Below are 6784 nucleotides of genomic sequence, written 5' to 3' on the forward strand. Positions count from 1 at the left end.
CGGAGTGCTGCTATGTCTCTTGATGCGCCAATCACTGCTTAAAGATGCAAATATATTCAACTCCTGAGTGACAGCTCATCGTGTCAAACGCTGCGAGACCTTCCGCTGAACATGTTTCTCTCTCTCTGTTGTTTTTTTTTACCTCTTCTGTCTGTTTCCCAAATTCTATCTCTAACTCTTTCTGGGGAACAAAGCAGCTTGTGTTGGCCAAGCACTCAGAGTGAAAATAGAAGCAATCATTTATTCATCGATTGAAACATCAGAGGACTAAGAGGCAGTGGGGGGAGTGGGGGGGGGGGGGGGGGCAGCAAAGAGCGGGAAAGATATGGGCTCGCTGAGGGATGAGGGAGAAAAAGAAGGATGGTGGTGGGGGTAAGTGAAGTGGAGTCGAGATCAAAGGAGTAGAGAAAATTGTCGAGTGAACAAAAAGTGGACAGTTTGGCTTTCAAAGGAAGATTACATACAAGTATGAGAAATGTCAAGTGACAGAAGTAGAACACAAGTAGCAGTTATTCAAGTTGACAACCCTGTTAAAATATAAAAAATATAGTCCTTAAACTTAAAGATTCTTGTTGATTCAAATCTGTGCTTTTTTACCTTGTCAACATATCCTTATAGTCTTTTTTTGTATGCTAGAGGATGCATAAAGAATGGGAAAAAAAGCAGGCAATGACATGGCTAAGCGTTTTCACCTTGAAACTGCAGTGACAACCTGAAAGAAAATGTGTTCAGGCTTTTTGGGTTTTGTACGTAACAAACCTGAGAAATCAGTCTTTTCATCTTGCAGCATGGGGCTTCCATATGATTTCTCGTTTTCATAACTGGTTTTAGGTTGGAACGTATGTAGCTCAGTTATTCCAATATTACAGCCTGTCATTGTGTAGTGTAAAGTAGTTTCACAGTGTCAAAATCAAGGAGGTGAGCTGATGTGCTCAAGCTGCAGTAAGGGTTGGAGGAGTGAATGGAGAGAAAAATAAGACCTTCACAGATCCACACATTCTAGAAGAAGCAATGGTGTAGTAACACCTGAGTCATTTAAGAACATGAATATATTATTTTCATGAAAAAAAAAAACGCTTCTAAATATGCAATTTTATTCCACAGAGATGAGTTTTAAGAGTTTAAGAGAACCAATAAAACTTATGTTTTTGATCTTGCAATCATGTTGAGAAAGCTGCAACCAGTAACCAGAATTAACATCAAATTGGAACAGTTCCTAAACAGCATGGGGTTCTTGTTCGCTTAAAATCTTAAATTGAGCCTATGAAACTTTTACTAAACAGTGGCAGCCAAGCTCAAGAACGAGAACATTAGCCTCTAAGAGCTACTGGTCAAGCTGCAGCTGCAATACCTTCAAATGCACTGAACTGAGAAACTTTTCATTTGTTAGAGGAAAAATGTGCAATTTCTTCATTCAGACGTTATATACACTAACCAGCCACAATATTAAAACCACAGATGGGTGAAGTGGGCAACGCTGATCATCTTCTTACACTGCAAATTTCTGCAGGAAAAATCACTTATTCTGACATTCATGTGGGTGCTGCTTCGACACGTACCACCCACCTAAACATTGTTGCAGACTAAGCACATCTCAGTGTGGCAACAGCACTCCCCGACAGCAGTGTCCACCTCCAGCAGGACCCCTGCCACACTGGAAAAACTGCTCAGGAAAAGCTTAAATGACACAACAAGGAGCCAAAGGCATTGACCCAGCTTCCAAACTTCCCTGACACTGATCTGATTGAGTATCTACGTAGAAGCAAACCAATCCAAGGAGGCCCCACCCAACAAAACACAGAATTAATGTAAAGTAGTCCATGAATAGCACTATAGAGCAGTTTTCTTTGGAAAAAAAAATCATCATGAATTTTGTCCAGAAAAAAAACGTCATGGTATAGTATGTTGAAAAAAAATGCCATTTTTTCAACATGTCGTAAAAACATGCCATATAATGAAATAATGTAAAGTAGGCCATGAATAGCACTATAGAGCAGTTTTCTTTGAAAAAAAATCATCATGAATTTTGTCCAAAAAAAAAACGCCATAGTATAGTACGTTGAAAAAAAATGCCATTTTTTCAACATGTCGTAAAAGCATGCCATATGATGAAATAATATACAGTAGGCCGTGAAAAACACTACAGAGCAGTTTTCTTTGAAAAAAATCATCATGAATTTTGTTAAAAAAAAACGCCATAGTATACTGTCGGAAAAAAATGCCATTTTTTCAACATGTTGTAAAAATATGCCAGATGATGAAATAATGTAAATTAGGCCGTGAAAAACACTATAGAGCAGTTTTCTTTGAAAAAAAATCATCATGAATTTTGTCTAAAAAAAACGCCATAGTATACTATGTCAAAAAAAACTGTCATTTTTTCAACATGTCGTAAAAACATGCCATATGATGAAATAATGTAAAGTAGGCCATGAATAGCACTATAGAGCAGTTTTCTTTGAAAAAAAAATCATCATGAATTTTGTCCAAAAAAAACACAATAGTATACTATGTCGAAAAAAATGCCATTTTTTCAACATGTCATAAAAACATGTCATATGATGAAATAATGTAAAGTAGGCCATGAATAGCACTATAGAGCAGTTTTCTTTGAAAAAAAAAATCATCATGAATTTTGTCCAAAAAAAACACAATAGTATACTATGTCGAAAAAAATGCCATTTTTTCAACATGTCATAAAAACATGTCATATGATGAAATAATGTAAAGTAGGCCGTGAAAAACACTGTAGAGCAGTTTTCTTTGAAAAAAAATCATCATGAATTTTTTCCCCAAAAAAACGCTGTAGTATGCTATGTCGAAAAAAATGCCATTTTTTCAACATGTCGTAAAAACATGCCATGATGAAATAATGTAAAGTAGGCCGTGAAAAACACTGTAGAGCAGATTTCTTTGAAAAAAAATCATCATGAATTTTGTCCAAAAAAAACGCCATAGTATACTGTCGAAAAAAAACTGCCATTTTTTTTTAACATAAAAACATGCCATATGATGAAATAAAGTACAGTAGGCCATTTTGAATGTTTTAAATGTTTAATAGTCTTTTTAATTGTATTTTTAAATGTTTTATCTGAAATATTTAATCTTTAATGTTTAATATTTTGGTTGAAAAAATGTTTAATTTCATAATTACATGTTTTGTATCTTCTGTTTAATTATTTAATCCACTATTTTGTCTGTTTAATATAATTTGTATTTAATGTTTAATTTTCTTTTTAAAAGTTTTATTGCATTAAATATTTTTTCTTTTGATTTAATTGCTTTTTAATGTAGTTTATTTCTTTAATCTTTTTTTCATCAACATTTTAACCCCAACCTTAAAAATGAAACAAACCCTTAAATCACAATGAAAATACTTTTGTTGTCACAATCATGAGTTAGTCAGTTATTCACTTTATCAACTCAACTTTATTTGTTTAGCACCTTTCACACAGATGACAAAACTAAACAAGCAAAGAGAGAGAGAAAAAAACTATCCTAAAACCATTACTGAAACTCAAAAACAAAAAGATTTAACATGGTAATAAAATCTGTTGTCCAGGGGGTGGAGGGGGTTTATTGAAGTCTTCTTGGACTCACACAGTACATCATTTAAAATATAAACTTGATATTCAATCTAAGGAAACTGCAGAGTGACAGAAGAACCAACAACATCTCCTGTTTTCTCCTTTAATGAGTCGACTCTTCTTGTGCTTTCAGACCAAAGAACTACAGATTCTTCACAACCTGCTCAAACTCTTCGTACAGGATCTCACCACATGGGTCAAGATGGTTTCCTTTTCATTTCTACTCTGAAGCTCACCTTCTCCTGCTCAAACTGCTGACAAATGTTTCTGCTGCTCCAAAGTCTGGTCTCCAGAACTTCCTAAAAAGTCAAAGTCTCTTCTGGTGCAGGTTGCTTTGTAGAACTGTTACAGAAAACCTCACTAAACCACATGGAGGGGCCTCAAGATAGTCATCCAAATAAAACCATACAAAAATCCAACTAGTACAACCCAAACGCTAAAGTCTCCTGCAGCCTACCAGAGAACCTCTTAAAACAGAGAATCAGGACAGGAACTCTTACCTTCTGGACAACCAACGTTGGTTCACAAACAAGAATACAGAATGTGTCTGACATAAAACCTCTAAAGACTCACTACAGCCAAGATAAAGACAACTCAGCAGCACCAAATCCACTAATCAGTGCACACATTAGCACCATGTGATAACTGTGGCCAAATAACCACATTTACCAAGACAACTATCAGGTACAAAGCCCTAAAACACAACAAGAAACACATTAAAGATGATTTTACTGCTGGAAGCTGCAAGCCAACGCCTAAAGAACAAACTAAAGCAACAGAATCAAACCCGGTTCAGTGAAGAGAAGCAGAGGAAATGTTTGACTGCAGACATAAAGCAGGAAGACACTGAGCTGCTCAGGTGTTCCTGATAACAACAAGCAGCCACCTTGACAGCCAATAGGAACACAGCTTACTAGAAGTCCAGAGGGCTGGCTTAGTGAAGTAAATTTAGTTTAAAGTTGAAGCAGAAAGTTAACAAAGAAAGTTGAAAACCACCTTCTGATACCTGAAATCTGAGTTTTCACACACAAAGAACGTCTGAACGTGTCAAACTGGTTCCACAGTAGAACCATCATTATAAAAACGTCCTAGTGTGGTGTGTTGCTCAAAAAACATTTCGACCCGGCTATGTAGGGTCGCTCAGGAGCGACACAAAAACAGAACAACCACTGGTTTCCAGGGGGTTAGGCGGCTATTTATTTGAAAGAGTAAGTTTACAACAACACAACATATGAGCAGAGGAATCACAGTCTGTCTTTAATTCAGCTGAAAATATTAGTTTTTTTTCTTTTTTATTGACCAAACTTTTCAGGAAGTAGATGAAGAATAATTAAAGCTCTCATGTAAAAGTCCAACTTATTTTGGATCCTTGTGGAGAGTTTAATCTTAGAGTTTGTAAAGCTGTTGAGTTTTTAGAGTCACATGGATTGTTTTGACATTTAATAACCGAGTCCTGAAATAAAATTACAGTTGTGGATTTCTGTCATTTAGTCTGGACTAAACAAATAACAGCAGCATAAATCTCAAACATCATTATGAGGAGTCTGGATTGAGGTTTCTCACTTGATAATGATCAAAACATGAAATTTAGGTAGGTTTAAAGGAATATTCCACCTTAAATCTTTGAATGTTGACCTAAAAGGTTGGTTTCAGGAAGTATTCCACCTACAAGGTCCTCACACATTGACCTTAAAGGACCATTCCACCAAAAATCCCTGGACATGCACCTAAAATGTTGGTTTAACCGAGTATTCCATCCAAAATTCTCAAAGAGACCAGAGGGACTGGTTAAAAGGAATATTCCACCTAAAACCTCAACTAGGGCAGTATGTGTAGCAGCGACAGCAGAAAGAGGTCCTCTCTGGGTGGAAGAACCGCATCCGAGTGGCAGCTCCCTTTCTGCTCTTACCTTACTCACTAAACTTAAGTGCCATGGAGGACTCAAGTAGTTGATGTTTCCTGCTGCAACCTTCTCTTTTTTAGCTTTCTTCCATGTCCGATCACTCCCGACCCAGTTTTTGTTGACTTTTTTGACCCTTTTTCCGAGCTTTGACCGCTCCGAGAACATGAAGTACATCATCTGCATCGGCGGCGTAACCGATGGAGAGAAAACCACCCTCACCAACCGCCTGATCAAGAACCTGCTCAACTGCTGTGTGGTCCATCAGGATGACTTCTTCAAACTCCAAGATCAGATTGAAGTTGGTGAAGATGGCTTTAAGCAGTACCATGTCATCACTGCTCTGGACATAGACGCCATGATGAGTAGGATCTTCGCGTGGCTGGAGAACCTGGTGAAGTCTGAGAAGTCTCATGGCGTTAATAACACCCTGGACACAGAGATGGTCCCGCAGTCCGACCACAAGGAGTTGGAGGAGACTCACATCCTCATTGTGGAAGGCTTCCTGCTTTACACCTACAGGCCTTTGATCGACGTGCTAAACCAACGTTACTTTATTTCCATCCCATATGAAGAATGCAAAAAGAGGAGGTGCTCTAGGAAGTACACGGTGCCAGACCCCTGGCCCTTTCGATGGCCACGTCTGGACCATGGACCTGCAACACAAGAACATCTGCTCACTGTGAAAGATTATTGAGAGCAGCTTTTTGTGATTTCTGTGCACAACACTATGCTGCTTGCTGAGCTGTGAACTATTAAATGACTTAAGAATATGGAATATTGCTACTGTTTATTATTGTTCTCATGTTTATTGTTAAATGTATAGAGTGTTGCTTTTTGTTGTTTATTGTATTTGATTTAAGAATATGGAGTATTGTTACTGTTTATTATTGTTCTCAGGTGTACTATTAAATATATAGAGTTCTACTTACTGTATTTTATTATATTTTAAAATTGACATTACATTACTGCACAGAACATTTCAGATTATTTTACCACAGATCAAGGGTACAGATTGTTGTTGTTCACTGTGTATTGGGTAGTACTCATTTTGATTTAGACTGATTAGTATACAAAACCCTATGACGTTTATGGTTTACAGCTGAGAACTAGTTGCTAAAAGTACAGAATATTATATCTTAATTTAGGTGTGATAATTGTCAGTGAACATTCTAAGAAGTGGAAATTAACAGGGTTGTATATAGTGCTGTTCTTGCACAACATTTGTCACTTAATTGTCCTCAGGATACTGTTGTTGAGCTTACCAGTTTTACATAACAGGCAGAGGCTGCAGCTA

At 37.0% G+C, this 6784-nt stretch overlaps 1 long non-coding RNA gene across 1 annotated transcript in view; it reads left to right on the forward strand.

Annotated features, from left to right (window-relative positions):
- LOC110950501 (uncharacterized) overlaps positions 1 to 6784 on the forward strand; it is a 267362-nt gene that overhangs the window by 166333 nt on the left and 94245 nt on the right. The window lies entirely within an intron of this gene.

Source organism: Acanthochromis polyacanthus, chromosome 18 (genome assembly GCF_021347895.1).
Source record: "Acanthochromis polyacanthus isolate Apoly-LR-REF ecotype Palm Island chromosome 18, KAUST_Apoly_ChrSc, whole genome shotgun sequence".
Lineage (NCBI taxonomy): Eukaryota > Metazoa > Chordata > Actinopteri > Pomacentridae > Acanthochromis > Acanthochromis polyacanthus.